Below are 15,298 nucleotides of genomic sequence, written 5' to 3' on the forward strand. Positions count from 1 at the left end.
GAGCTGAAGTAACATTTCTTCAAACCCCCAGCCCTGCAGGCCTGAACAAAGTGTTTTTGCAGGAGCTGAGAGGCTGCCAAGGAAAGATGAATTGCTGATCCTGGAGGGAAACGTGCTCCACACTAATCTGGCTGCTGCATAGTAACTGGGATGGTGGGGTGGTGGATGGATCAGGAGAAAATGGATTGCATGCACAGAGGTGTTCATGGGCCAGGACAAATTGTGGCTCACCCCTTTTGTGCTGGGGAAGAATTGTGTCTTCTCCATGTTTCTGAAGTGCTGCAGAGGTGATTGGGCTGGGGCATTCCCCTGAGAGGCTCAGCCTGGAGAATGGATGGCACAGGAGGACCTAAGAGCAGGTTCCCAGTAGTTCAGGGAGCTCTGCATCAATCTGTGACTCCTCCAAGGATGTGATGGTGGATGCTGTGGTTCTCCTGTTGCAGGCTTCAGGCTGTTGTGTCACTGTCACTGCTCCCCTGAGTCCTCGTGGGTGTTCAGAGTTTGTGACCTTCAGGATGAAATTCTGGACACCCGTGTCCGGCTTCTCCACATTCACCCAGAAGGCAAGAATGCAGGTCCACACATCCCTGTCTGTTGCAGGTGGTCCACTGCAGGTTTTGGGAGGTCCTTTGTTGGTGCTGAGGTTTACACCTTGGCAAGGTTGGCCTTTGGGAGTTCTCAGCTTGGCAGAGCCTTGGTGGAGGCAACAGGGAGCCAAACTGCTTCCCAGAGGGACAGGGTGTCCCAAAGCCCAGGATTCTAAGTTGTTTTCTGACTCTGCTACTGGCCTTGGATGATTTTGGGCAAGTTCCTTCATCTTTCTGTGCCTCAGTTTCCTGAGCTTGTACAATGGTGATAATAATTCAAAGTCAGGCTGGAAGGGGCTCTGAGCAACCTGACCTCGTGGGAAATGTCCCTGCTGATTGCATGGGGTTAGACTAGATGGCCTTCAAAGTCCCTTCCAACCCAAAAACCCATTCTGTGATAATGTGGTGCTCCTCTCTTACCCAAAATAATAATCCCACACTCATTTGGGACCTGCTAGTGGATGTAAATATTCGCTGCTGTGGTTACAGAGGAGCTGAGCTCTCATTTGTCAGGGCAATTTTGTCAATATGTAACTTTTAATTTGTTCTGGCAACTGCAGAATAAACTGCCTGATCATAATAGAATTTTCAGGGAGGAACATTTCCTAACTCTCTCAATCTGACCCTTATGAAACATGGGTGATTTTACTACTTGGAGAAATTAATTGTGCTGTACAGTATCTGCATCTTTCCACCTACACACTTTCATGAAATGTTAGGATTGTTTTTGGTAGGTAGTGCTGCTTATGCCTCAGCAATTTCCAATGAATATCTGACTATAAATTCAGCTCCCAGTGAGCTGAAAAATTATTTAGGATAGGCTTTATTCATTCGCCTTACAGAAAAATAATAAAATAATAATTTCAGGCAGGGTAGGACCCTTATTTTCCATAAACAGATGCAAGATTTTTTTTTTTTTTGGTGTTGCAGTTTTGTTTTCTTTAAAAGTTTTACACTGAACAAATTACTAGCATCTGCTGTGCACATGAGAATGTGCAATTAATTCTCTCTCCTGTACTTTTGCAAACTTGCTCAAAGGAGGTTTGAGTAGTGAGGAAGCAATAAGAGCCAGTGAGGATTCACTTTCCTCTCGATCTGGTTTGGATGTTAGTGCTGTTTTCAGAAGGTTCCTCCAGTCAGGAGATGCTGTTGGAGGGGACAAGAAAGCAACACCCAGATGTGCCTTAGAGGGGCAGACAAATGGAATCTCACAGAATGGGACAGGCTGGGAGGCACCACAGTGGTCACTGCTCCAACCTCCCTGCTCAGGGAGCAGGCTCATCCTCTGACACACTGCACAGGATTGCCTCCAGACACTTCCTGAGTATCTCCTGAATATTTCAGTGAGGGAAACTCCACGACCTCTCTGGGCAACCTGTTCTTCCTCATGTTCAGGTGGAACTTCCTGCATTCCAGTTTCTGCCTTTTGCCTCTCATCCTGTTGCTCAGAATCACAGAGCAGAGCCTGGCTTCGTGCTCCTGGCACCCACAGAAGATCTTTGCAAAATGGATCCATGCAAACCTTCCAGGGAAGAGCCACGTGAGGGTAACACCAGGATGGATGTGTCTCAGGTGGAGCAGGACCTCAGCCAGGGATACAGATGTGTTTTCTGCAGCACAGCTGGGTCTCAGCCAGGGGCTGGCAGCTGGGGGCTCAGGGCTTCAGGCTGCAGCCCAGTAAAGGGCCTGGCTACACTGGGGATGAAAGCAGGAGAGAAAATGGGGCAAGCCAAGAGCTGTCATCTCCTGCCACACCCACTGCTGCTCATGGGGCTGGCAATCCCCTTCCAGCAGAGCCAGTGTCACTCCATCCTTTTTTTTTTTGTGCAGATAGGTAGAGAGGGCAGGTTGCTGCTCTTTCCTGCCTTCTTCCTCCCCACCTATCACTTTCTGCCTTGCTTTTCAAAGAGAGCATTTTTCATTCCTTTTGTTGGCTACAAATGCTGGTAACTGAGGCCAGCTAGGAGTGACACCGCCCTGACAGGCTGCAGAAGCATCAGATGTTTAATTGGTTGCTCCACCCTAGGATAAATAAACCCTCAGAGCCTCAGCCTTGAGTATTTAATCAGAGGAGTTAAGCATTCAGGGAATTGGATCACTTGGTCTCTTTGCTTAGAAGTTTTTCTGCTTCTCCTTGATGAGCCAGACATGCTGACAGTTGGCAGAAATCTTAGAGACATTTGTGCAGAGAAAAACTGGAGCTGAAATGTTTTGGTTTTTTTTTTTTTTTTCTGATTGATTCTGGAGGCTATCAGATGAAGAAGTTATTGAAAAATGGGAGTGTGGTTCAAGCTCTCTGACATTGGCTTTTCTTTCTGAGCACATCCTCCTCAGCACAATTGTGCTTCCAATTTATGGAGAGAAATTACTTTTCAACCAGGACTGCTGGAAAACACAGCCCAACAGGAATTCACAACATTTCTACCTCTTGCTTTTGCCTCTCTGCTCCTTTTTGGTTGCATCTCATTCCTGAGCAGCTGCAGCAGGAGAGGTGGGATCATGAATCACTGCCTTGGGGAAAATGCAGATGTTCCTCTCACGTTGCTCAGGAAGGAAGCTGAGTAATGCCATATGCAGGTGTTAAGTGCAGGTGTGTTTGAGGAGTGAACTCCTGGCCACCTGTAGGTTGGACCTGGCAGAAATCTTCTTGGAGGCAGAAGTTTTACAGTGTGCTAATGATTTCACATTATTTCATTCTCATCCTGATGAAAACATTTGGCCTTTGGACGATGGTGTTGTCAGGGTGTCAGCTGAGATGGATTTGAAAGCATTGCACCTCTCAGGCCTAGGGGAGCTTTTTCCAAGAGCTTCAAGTGGAAGGCAGATGGTTTGCAATTGCTGTTTGTTCTGAAGTGAGACACTGAAATGAAAATAATCCTCAACGTATTAATTGCAAATCCATGATTAGCAATGATAAAAGTTTGCTGCCTAATTAGATTTCAAAATGAAAACTGTGTAGGGATGATCACAAACCTAAGGTGCCACTTTTGTTACAAACAAACATTCCATAATTCATAAACTTCTTTACTTTGTGAAGGGGAAGAAGAGGAAGCTTTTCTGTCCCTCCCACCTCCTTTAATTATTACCTGAACCTTCATTAGCACATAGAAAATAGAGAAAACACACCCATAGTGATGACTAGGGAATGAGATTTTGTTCTGCCTCTGGCTGTCATGCAACATTCATCCTTTTGAGGGTTTTTTGCTCCATCTCTGCAAGCTTCATGCACTAATGCTCTCATTTTATTGGCACAAACCAGAATGTTTTCTGCAGGAGAGAGTCCTTCAGGGCTGTGGCCCATGTTGCTCAGGGGAAGCTGGTGTGTTGGGGTCACTGCTGAGATAAAATAAGTGCTTTATGCTGTTATTCAAGTGCTCATTATACCTCGGACCCTTTGGATTTCTCTTGATAAAATAGTTCATATAACTTTCAGGTTATTTAGCTCTTTCTATTATTTCTTTAAAATATGAAATAAAAGTCTCCTTTCAAAGAGAAGAATGGATGCACTTGCATAAAGAAAAGCTGAAATGAAACATCTGAATCACTCTGACCTACCCAATTCTACTGAACAAATTTCATGCAATTTGTGATTCATGTCAGCACCCTCAAAACCATGTTATTTCCATCAAATTGATGATGTGTCCTTTTTCCTTCCTGCTTCTAATGAATTTCATTCTCACTGCAAATTGGATCATCCAGCCTTCCACTGGAAGGTCAGGGATGTTTGTGTGAGTGGGCAAAGCATGAGTTGTTCTGTTCCTGCAGCTCTCCATGTAGCCCTGAGCTCCCTCTGGCTTTCCTCCCACAGCTGAGTGTCTGCTCCGCACTCCTGCACCTTCCCTTGCCCCTCTTGCTGATGTCTTATCCCATCATTCCAAGGATGTGGAACCCCCTCCAGCCCTGTGGTTTCTGTCCCTGTGCAGGATTTCCAGCTGGGTGCTGCTTCAGCTTCTTGCCACACTCACTTTCAAAGCTGCCCCTGTGGTGCATCCTACCCGACAAAGCAGAGAGCAAGGTGACTTCTCTTGAGCTTGCCGCAAGGAAAAGTCCCAAAGCCAAGCCATGGATGTGCATTTTGATCTCCTCCACAGGGCAGTAACAATGATGCTCAAAAGTGAGCTTTTCCTCCTGCAGAGCTAATCAGGAAAGACCCAAGGCAGGAGAAGAAAGGGAAAGGTGGGGGCAGATAGAAAAGCTGCTCATCTCTCTGGTTTTCAGCACCAAACTCATTCTTGCAGGAGCCCCTTTGCTGTGGAGCCATCTCCTACAAAGGTAAAAAAGGCTTTTCTCTATTTTATATTAGGTATGGACCTTCAGTTTAGAAAACCCCAAATCCTGGGTATTTTATAGCCTAAGCTATCCAGGATTTTGAGTCATAAACTCACCTCCCACAGCTGGCTGTGCAACGTGCTCCTGACTTGTTCCTGCCTTCATGCACACGGCATTACCCATCCTCACACTGCCTAACGTGTGTGTGGCACCAAAACAGCAGCTGTAACACAGTGTGCTGCTTCCCATCTGTGGAGGTTGGAATCTTAGCAGCTCCACATGCCAAGGGTTGGGGTGTGGTTGATATTCCCCATGGATGGGGGTCAGAGTTGCTGATCTGTGCCATTGTGGTTATTGCCAAAGCTGAAGTTATGCAGATCTACTCTGCCCCATCTCTTATGCCCTCCAGGGAGATGTGGGTGGCTCCAACTCTGGACTGCAGGGGCTGGATTCAAGCATGCCAGGGTGCTCCTGAGCAGCTCAGCCATCCCTGATTTCTTCCTGCAAATGTTCAAAAGCTGGATTTCATTTCAACATACCAGGAGCTGGTTTCGGCTCATTTCCTGCAAAAGCCAGCAGCACACGGGGCTGAACACTCAGGGAAAGCCAATTGAAGCAGGGCTGTTGCACAGAAAGCCAGTTGTGAGTGATCTGTTTAATTTCAGCACTCACAGTGCCTGCTGGCCTGGGAAGTGGCACGGATCAGGGAGCAGGAGCCAGGCTCTGAGCTGCACGTGAGGAGGGTGTTTACAGCAGACTGTGCTGAAGGAGCTGGCCACAGGAGTGTGGAAACCCAGGGCACTGGGAATATTTCTCTGTCTGCTCTGGGGTGCCCTGACCCCCAGGGCAGCACTGACTTTGACCCTCACTCATGGAGAAAGTTTCCTAAACTCCAGAATAGACCAGAATCCACAGAAGTGTGAAATAGATTATAGAGAGCAGTGTAGGTGAATCACTTGGTGAGAAATTCAGGTTTTGGGATTTTTAGTGTGTTGTGGATGGACGCAAGATGGAGGGCACAAGGTGTCATCCTGAGTTTCTTCTTCATGCTTCTTCTTCCTTCTTCTTCATGGGTTTGGGTGGCATTCTGTAATTGGGTGGAAAAGTCCCCATTGCAGCTCTTTGGGATCAGTTATTGGGTTAAAAGGGAAAATAATCCAGGTGTCCTTTCTTAATTGGATAGTTTCATCTTAAAAGACCTTGTAACAAGAGATTGTTGGCCATTTTGTGCCTTCTAATGAAAAGCTGCCAAACTCACAGTAATGAAACTGTTTTATTTCTGCTAAGAAATAACTGGTACTGCCACACAGGAGGATGCATCACTGAAGGTGGTTGAAGATAATTTGAGATGGTGATGCCTTCCCAGTGCTATTTCCCTCTTGCAAGGGATAAATCCTCCTGAGAGAGAGAAGATTTTTATCAAAGGAAGAGTTTCTGTCAAGTGACTTCATTACAGAATTATGGAACAGTCTGGGTTGGAAGGGGCCTTTAAGGACCACCTAAATAAACACCCCTGCAATAAGCAGGGACATTTCACTGAGACCAACTTGCTCAGAGCCCAGTCCAGCTTGACCAAGAATGTTTCCAGAGACAGGGCAGCTACAACCTCTACCTGTCCCAGCATTTCATCATAAAAAACATAATTCTTTCTAATCTAAATTGACCCAGCTTTAAAGCCATTAGGTGCTCTGTGACCTTTCCAGCCTCAGGGGGCTTCCTCTGTGCCCTCCCTGCCTGGGAGGGGTGATGAGCACCAGGAGCAGAGCTCTGAGGCTGTGTTTTGCCACTGTGCTGTGGTGCAGAGGTGCACAGTGTGGGCAGCTTCTCCAGCTCCTCTTCTCTGGTTTTGTTCTGGTAGAATGAGCATTATTTTCCTTCTTTTCTGGTTTCCTGGCTTCATGCAAGTCAAGCCCTTTTTCTGAGCAGTGGTGTTACAGCTTGCCTTTGCTGCTGGTTGTAGCACTCTGTGCAGTGCAGAAAATGATGCCATGCCTGCGATGTGCTTGACAGAAGCTGTCTCAATTTTACCAGCAGAATTCATTCAACTCATCAATCACAACCACAGCTACCAGTCATACAAATCCATCTGACAGCAGCTTGTTCACCAGCTCACCAGTTTTGTGTTCCTGCTGTAGCCTCATCTTAGTTATAAGTGAAAGGGGAACTGTGTTATGATGTGGTTTCAGCTGCAGCAGAAATAAGCAAATATTTCTTCTTTCTGCACAGAGCTGTCGGCCCAGCTCTTGACCTGTATCGATCACTGTCTAGGAACCCAAGCACAGGCAGAGAGAAGAGCACAGACACACACAAAAACCCCCAAAACTGAGGGAAAAGCCAGGAGAACAGTGAGGTTAACATGCTGCACAAGATCAGAGGCTCATTCAGTTTGATGGAAAGAATGGGTCAGATGTGAATTCAAACCAGGCTGCTTTGGTCTTTGTCCTGTTGGGACTCGAAGTTTGCCATGAACAGAAATTTTACCAGCTCTCTGGACAACCCATTCCAGTGCTTGAATATCCTTATTATGAAGTAATTTTTCTTAAATACAGCTAGAATCTGTCATTTCTGTAATTTCTGTTGTTTCTGGGGACCAGGATGAAGTGGGGCTCAGCAGCCTTCTGGTGGGTACTGGGGGTGTGCTGTTTGTCTTTGGGCCAGGGTCACCATTGTGCCACTGAATTTTGGTGCACCCCTGGTCACATCACTTCCCTCTGTTGACATCTCTCATCTCTATTGATATCACAGTGATGACACTTCATACAATATTCAGGGTTCCATCCACAGTTTGCCTGAAAAGTTTTCAGAGGAGGAAATGTCTCTTGTAGCTTCACAGCAACCACCAGCCACCCCAGACTCTGGACCAGCATCCACAGCAGCTAACTGTGCCCCTAAATTTGTAGCTTTCCTTCATTTGAAGTAAATCCCCACCAAGAGAGATAATTTCAAGACTGTTATTTGTATATCCACACATTGTTCTTTTACAACACACACTGTAAAATACAAGTATTGTAATATTTTACAATAATAAATCGTTGTAAGTTGAAAAATTTATGTGGCTACAGGAGCCACTTTCTCCCAGAGGTATAATATCTCCTTTTGACTTAAACAGCAGGAAGGTGGTGATCACCTAACTGGAACAGGGAGCTGACAATAATTCCTGCCTGTCACAAGAAAGTTTCACATTAATTTCTTGCACATCAGCTGTGTTGCCCCAAAGCTGCTCAAAACTGTCTTGCTTGCCTTACCCACAGAAAGTGTTGTTTGTTTGTTTGTTTGTTTCCTATTGGAAACTGTTGCAATGAAAATTGCCCAAAAATGGAGAATGTTGGTGAAATTACAATCTTTATTTGATTTTTTGTATGAGTATATGGAAATACAATTATTTGGTGAAACTGCCAGAGAGTCACATGGGAGCCATCCTTCAGAGAATACATCTAATTTCCCTCATGAGTCAGACTCCCTTGTTATATCATTTCTATTGGGGAACCATTGGCAAAAAAATATTTATTTTGAAGTCCTAATTAGTGCAGTTCTCCCTTCATAAACCAACAACAAACCCCTTCAACAAAACAGAGTAAACAAATAACATTTCTTCAGAAAAGTGGACTTTGATAAAAGCCCTAAATCATTTAACGAGAATTTCAAGTCTTGAAAGATGAAAAAATAGATGAAAAAACCCATTTTGCTAAGTTATGTTCTGAAAGTTTTGTGTCAATTTGCTGAAACTTTAGGAGTGAAGGCTCTCAAGAGGGGCAGTTTGGAAGGAAAAAAAATCAGATTCTCTGTGAGCATTGAGAAATACTCTGCAATCTGCTCAAATCACTGAGCTTCAGAACTATCAAATATTTGTATCAAATCAATTATGAACAATGTAGAGATCCCAGCTTATTTCCCCTGTCATTTCACTTCATTTGAACCAAGAAATAAGTTTATGAAAAGGATGATCAGAGCACCACCAGGGAAGAGGACAAGAAACAAAACCTCACTCACTGCATTAAGCCTTTGGAACAAATTGCTTCAACAATCTAAAAGGTTTATAAAAAGAGGAGCATTTTTCACCCTGGGGGTAACTGGAGCACCTAATACACTTGTATGAGGAAGAAGTGCACAGAAACTTGGAAATGCTAAAGAAAAGAAAAGGTTGGAGGGAGAGGAGGGTTTGCTCCTCTTGTATTCCATTGAAATCTTTCAGGTAAGGTAAAAAAACTTTCCTAGGCAGCAACATAATTTAACATTCACTAGAAAACCAGCAGGTCCAGGTGCTGAAAGGAAAATTATCCCTTCCCATGCTCACACTCCCACCTGCTAAGAACATACCTGACAGGACTCCTCCTGGCAAACTCTTCAGTGCCCACACTTGCAGAGGAGGACAAAGAAAGACCCTCTGGCAATTTAAGCACAGCTTTTGATTCCTCTCCTTTTCCTCCTGCCCGTGCCTTTTGTGACCAGGTAGGCCAGTGCCATGCTGGTGGCCCTGGGTACCAGCAGCAGGTAAATCACAGAGAGCAGGGCTGGCAGGAATTCACAACATCTCTTGCACAGGTAATTTCTTCATCCCAACAGAGTTCTCCCCTAGCAGTACTCCAGCATGGGAATATTTTTGTCTCTTTGTTTGGGTTGGACTGAACCAGCTCTCCAGAGCATGAATCCCTCCCCAGACTCATGGCCATGGAGAGGGAGAGATCACCTCTGACAATGAAGAGTCCCTAAGGCAAGGGACCTCTCCAGGCTCTCAGGGACAGGCTGAGGAGAGAAACTGTTGCTGCTAGAGACACTGGACAGCCTCAGAGAGTGCATCCCATCTTCCCTTAGGGGAATGATTTCCATTGGAGATGCAGGATTTGTTGAGGAAGGTGGAAGTGCTGGACAACAAGAGAGAGAAAGGTGAGGGACGGGGAGGGTGTGATTACAGTTTTCCCTCTTCTCACAGTGCTTTGTGGAAATACCAGCCTGGATTCCATTTGGTGCTGTGCCCTGATGGATAAGGAGCCCTTCCTTTAGTCCAGGGAGGTGGTACAGAGAGCAGGCATCTCCTTTGGCAGCCCAGGGCTCTGGAGGTGGGAGCTGCCAACAGGGACAGCTCACCTTGACCTGGGACTGCCACTGCAGCTCCTGGCTGTTCTGCTTCCTGGACACATGGAAATGGAGAGTAAATGAATGTTGCTGTTGAATTGAAAGGCTCCCTGATTCAATGAGGAGACATACCTCAGGTAATAGGGAAGAGATTTATGCCTCGCCAAAGCAGGCAGGAAGGAAATAATTCTGCTGGGCACAGATCGCTCCTTCCATCTACTGCCACTGCTGCAAGGCACTCTGGAAGAAATTCAGGTGTCCCTGAATGAAGCCAGGCTCCTTTCTACTGCCAGGGTTACTTTAGCAGCAGGTAGAATTGCTTCCTTTGCAACATTTATTTTCTGGGGTAATTTCCCTGCACATCCCCGAGGCCACACTAATGTGACTAATTCCCTTTTATGCTCAACTAAGCAGCTGATTGATCCTTGCTGGAGCTCTCCCTGTATGGACAGGGGTCAGAGCAGCACCCAATAACACAGAAAAATCAGCTGTGTGAGACACTCAGCTCCCTACAGCCAGGAAAATTCTTTTCCCAGCTACTCTGCCTGAAACCCCATCACTCTGACAGCAAAGGGATGGTGCCTCATTCCCTCTAAATTAGGAGCCCTAAAAGATGGCATCTCTCCTTAAGCGCCCTTGTTGTACCCTCTGCGCTCTGGATGGTCGGAACAATGTGTTTCCATCATCCCCTGACTCCCAGAGGCTGATTATGGGATGGCTCTCACTTCAACCCTGCTGCATGTTCTGAAGTCAGCAAACATCTCCTGACCAATTGCAGCATTTGTGGCCATTCCTGGCATTTATGTGCACATCACCTTGTTTATGGAGCAATGCACAGTTGGGAAAGCAGATGGTTTGTTAAAAAAAAACAGGAATGCTTCATTCAGGGAGAAGTGACTCAACAGCATGACTGAGTAGCCTTTGGGAATGCACAGTTTTAAAAGAGATTTTCTTCATGGGACTCAGCAGAACTGCCCTGTCTGGGGCAGTGGACTTAATAATCTTCAGTGGGATTTTTCAGAAGTGCCTCAGGTTTGCCAGAAGGAAATTTCTTATCCTTAATGACCTGTACTGCTAAATTATTTAGGTGTCATTGTCCCCACTAGTCCTAATGAAGGCCAAGTCAGGCTCTTTAATAAGCACAATGATGCAGTCTGCACCATTTGGGTCCTTGGTAGAAGCTGTGCTGGCTCAGATGATGGGAGCTGATTAAATCTGTATAGCTCCACTATGCAGAGATAACTGTCCTGAATGTTCCCATTTTTCCTTCTGTCAAAAAATAAAAGAGCTATTTGGTGAATATCCATCAAGGAAGGACAAATTTTGGATGCCTGACCACAAAAAGGCAATTTTTACAGCAAATCCCACTGGTTTAGTGATATTTTGTACCAATAAGAGTTAGGGGCAATGTTTATCAGCAGAGACTGCACGTGTGGCATTTCAGATTGCATCCCTTAATGCTCCCTAATTATTGTCCCTTAAGGTCCAGCACACACCTGTATTATTCACCCACAGTGTTTGCACCTGGAGGAAAATTAAACTGGGAGGCAGGGAGTACAAATTTTGGGTTCAAGCACAAGGGGAAATTATGTGTTCTCTGAAGAGTGGAACAATTCTGCCCCTCACTTCTGAGCAGAGAACATTCTAGGAAAAAGAAAGCAGGACATACACCACCAGCCTCTCCTGCAAAACACTGACTCTGCAACCTAGATGTGGTTGTGCCTGCTAAAACTGCTCAGTGGTGTTGACTGTGTTATCACCTACCCCTTCTACTGCTCCTGAAGGAAAAAGCTGAGCTCCTTAGCTGGCAAAATCAATAAAAAGAATCATCATGGGAATCTGTGCAATTCTCTCCTCAAGGATCCCACAGTTCCTGAAAGAGGTCAAGCACGGCTCAGCAGGTTGGATGTACGGGAGGGAGGGAGCAGAAACCAGGTTATTTTCTGTCAGCACTTCCAGAATGCAGCATCTCACAGTGCATTCCATCTGCAGCTAAATAGGAAACTTTCCAGACAGCAGATTTTGCCATGCTTTTTTGAAAGCAAATTCTTTTATGAGAATATGGCGGCTTTGATTTGTATTTTTAATGGGGGAAAAAATTGCAGTGAATTATTTTGGATTTGCCGTTTTTTAAAACCAATGCAGTGTGTGCATGCCACATTTTCTGGCCTTAAATGTCTTTTGTTTTGGTCTGAGAAAGAGAAACTTCATTTTCATGGTGGTGTATTTTAATCCTGCTCAATCTTCCACATGTTATGGAGCTGTTTTATTTTGACATCTATGGAGAATTCAAGAATTAGCCTAGACGAGAAATTTATTCAGAGCTCTCTGTGTCATGAAATTGATATTCAGGATTTCACTCCAAAAAAATTGAATGAAAAAAAGGATTTTTACAGATTTGGGTTTTCTTCCCAGCAGTGTGCTCCTAACTTCTAATTGGCAGCTTTCTTTGGGGCAGGTTGAGGATGGTTGTGCTCTGCAAGCATTGTGGTCTACCCATTCTTATGGAGAATGGAAGGGCTGCTGGTGTTCTACACAGTCACTCCCAGGCACCACAGGGTGGTCACAATTTTCTGAAAAATCACTTTATTTTTTTTTTTCCTCTTGCTGTTTGGTGTGGTGGCCAACATGTGTGTGCTTGTGTTCAAAAATGCTCAGGCAATTTGGGAGAGGAAAAGCTAATTGTAGGCTATTACACATAGAGGGGCTCTTCTCCAGGAGCCAGACTCCCTGGAGCTGTCAGGAGAGTGGCTTGGGAACAGGGAGTCTGGTTTGAAAGGGGGCACCTGTACAGGGAGGGGTGACTGGAGGACCTTTCAGGGTCTCTCAAGCCCTTGGAGGGTTCCTTTCCCTCTTAGGAAAGGAACTTCTAAAACTGGGGCAGAAGGAGGCATAATGGTGGGAGAAAAGTGGGATCTGAGAAGGAGACAGCTGGCTAAATTTCCGTGTTGCCACTTGAAATTCCAGTCACTTTGCTGCTGATTCTTCCATCCATCACCAAAGTGGAATGAGAGCAGAGAACCATGAAGAGTAAATTTATTGTATTGATCTTTCTCTTTTTTTTTTTTTCTTTTTTCTTTTTTCCAATCCCATATATAGGCATGACCTGTAACAGAGAAGCTGTCAGGAGCCTGCTTTGCCTCCCTGTGGTAGATGAGATCAGCTTTCTTCCAATTACATGGATGCTGTTTGGATTGCTCCCTGCTAAGATGGCCCTGCATAAGTTAGGGCAGCAGGAGAAGGCCTGCTCCTTGCCAAGGTATCCATTTGGAGACCTGAACCTCAGCTAGATGTGTGTGATCTTAATGAAACTCTTACCAGGCTGGCATGGCTCTGTTTGCCAAGGCCAGAACTCAGCTCTAGGGTTTTAGTGAGAAGATTGGGTTGGTTTCCTCTGCAATGAGAGCTAGCTCGTGGTGATGTGTTTGTGCCCTCAGACCTGCAACTTTGAGCCTCACTTCAGCAGAGTTTGACAGAACAGTGGGGAGTTCCAAGGTGTTAGGATAAAGAAGAGCAAAAAAAAAAAAAAAATTCTTTACTGTGAGAGTGGTGAGCCACTGCAACAGGTGAGAACTTATGGATGCCCCATCCCTGGAAGTGTTCAAGGTGGATGGAGCTCTGAGCAACCTGATCTAGTGCAAGGTGACCCTGTCCATGGTGATGACCTTTGAGGTCCCTTCCAGTCCAGGCCATTCTGTGATTCTATGACCCACCAGTGAACAGAAAATTACTCATCTCTCAGATGCAGAAAGAGATTTTCTAGGTGCTCACAGTCAGGGGAGATTTTCAGGCAGAGATGGATTGCCTTTCTAGTCTTTGGTGCTCAGCTGTAGCTTGCTGCAGGTATGGTGTCCTGCCATCCCTTGGAGCAGAATGTTGGAGAGGATGAGCAGGGAAGAGCCAGGCAGTGGCATTACTGAGTGGTAGCACATAAATGGTGCACAAGGAGGTTATTTGGTGGCTTGATTACATTGTGTAATTACCTCCAGCAGGGACAAGGTCAGCTGCTGAGACTATTAGATTCAACTGAGAAAGACATGCTAATGGAATTTTTTGGGGTCTTTTTCCATCTGTTAAAGTTGGCTTCCTACCTTCATTGGTTTTAAAACACCTATCAGTAATCTGTTCAAATGTTGGCCTCGCCCTGCAGCGCAGGACTCAGCAGGTACCAGCTGGAAAGTAAAATGTTATTGATGGGCAGGGAAGGGAATTGCAGCAGGAAGTCTGTTTCCATTGCCCCCTGGGTACAGGAGCACATCTCTGTGCAGGGAGGGAATCAGTCCTGGGGTGAACCTTGTGGATGTTTTCATGGGCTGATGTCTGCTCTATTCCCAACAGTCTAAGGTGGACTCATGACTCAGGAACAACAGAAGTGAGCTAAAAGACTAAATAGACCTAAAACTCTTGTGGAAAAGATATCATATTATGTGTTATGTGTTCTCTGGGTGATTATTTTCTCTGGGTGATTATTACTCAAACTGGAAGTAGAGCAATGTTTGGAATACAAATCTGTTGGTCTATTGATGGCACTACACTCTTGATCAAATTAAAACTCAGTGACAAGTCCTTCATTATTTTCCCCCAAAAAGGTTCTGTCATGCCCTCATTCCTCCCAGTGTCTGTTTCCCAAATTTAGCAACATCACTTGAATTATTGAAAACTGAATTATTTCATGTCTCCCACTTCTCTGACAGGAGCATGATGGCTATTGACAATGAGCCATCAATCATGTTTAAAAAGAGCTGTCAGTATCAGTCAGGAGAAAGAATGATTCAAGGACTTCCAGCAAAAGATAAAAAAACTCTAAAGAAGGGCCAAGTGAAATCTTTCCCTATTGAAAGCCTCAAGTTATAACCAGAAGCTGTGTGCTCTCAGAATTCCTCACCCAGGCATTGTTCTGGTTGTCTCCAGATAAAGGAAGCTGCTACATCTTGGATTTGTGCTGTAATTTAATTGGTGCCCAGATGGATTTGTGAACAGTGTTTCAGAGCCTGCATTTAAATAAGCGTTTTCATCTCACCTGCAAGTGCTTCAGACAAAGTGCAAATGCAATGAATAATAATTACATTGGCTTCTGATCACCCCACACCATGGAAACTCATGAATTAAGTGTTCAGTGGAGGTCAGAACAGATGTAGGGAGCTAAAGTCTGCCAGAGGTTCCTCTGGGGTGTAGTGATTTTTAGGTGTTTAAAAGCCATTAAAATAATTCTCCTATTTTATTTTCAGCACTGATTTCAATGAAGAAAAGTAGCCAGCACGGGGAGAGGAGACAGAATGTGATTGTCAGAAAAACAAAAAAAAAACAACCAAAAAAACAAAACAAAAAAAACCCCAAAAAAACAAAACAAACAAAAAAAAAAAGCTTGG

This window comes from Agelaius phoeniceus, chromosome 3, assembly GCF_051311805.1.
Source record: "Agelaius phoeniceus isolate bAgePho1 chromosome 3, bAgePho1.hap1, whole genome shotgun sequence".
Taxonomy (NCBI): domain Eukaryota; kingdom Metazoa; phylum Chordata; class Aves; order Passeriformes; family Icteridae; genus Agelaius; species Agelaius phoeniceus.